Source organism: Camelina sativa, chromosome 4 (genome assembly GCF_000633955.1).
Source record: "Camelina sativa cultivar DH55 chromosome 4, Cs, whole genome shotgun sequence".
Taxonomy (NCBI): Eukaryota; Viridiplantae; Streptophyta; class Magnoliopsida; order Brassicales; family Brassicaceae; genus Camelina; species Camelina sativa.
Genome location: NC_025688.1, coordinates 5636455 through 5637018, shown reverse-complemented (window position 1 = coordinate 5637018; position 564 = coordinate 5636455). Strand labels below are relative to the sequence as shown.

General features: G+C 33.9%; 1 pseudogene; it reads left to right on the top strand.

The window, feature by feature from the left end:
* The window catches only part of LOC104783567, a 7687-nt pseudogene that overhangs the window by 737 nt on the left and 6386 nt on the right, over nucleotides 1-564 (top strand).

Here is a 564-nt window from a genome sequence, read left to right as displayed (position 1 = left end):
TTTTTTTTTTTTTTTTTTTTGCTCTCTTCGTCTAAGTTGAAAATTGTCAGTTAAATATGCACTGATCTCTCACAAGTCACAAGGGATGATGCTATTGATATTTTCTTTGGGTGAAAGGGTTTACTATGTTTTCTTGAATTGAAATTGGTATTTTTAGCTAAATTGTTTAGTGTTTCAGATCTCCTAGTTATTATGTATTCTAGCATTCTTTTTTTTTTCGTGAAGCTTATTGGCATATCTGGTAAAAGGTTGAAACTTGTTATGTAATTTTCTGTATTTCAAGGAATGAACCAGTTTAAACCAATATTTTTGGAGATGGCTGACCCAAATACCGAGCTTGGCAAGTTAAGGCGTGCATGTAACACCCAGAAGTGTATTCGTGCCGGTGGAAAACATAACGATCTTGACGACGTGGGGAAAGATACTTACCATCACACTTTTTTTGAAATGTTGGGCAAGATTTCAAGAAGGAAGCCATCGAATGGGCTTGGGAGCTTTTAACCGAGGTAAATAAAATAGCTCTACTGCAACCTTTTCTTTTTCTTTTTTTTTTTTTTTTTTTTT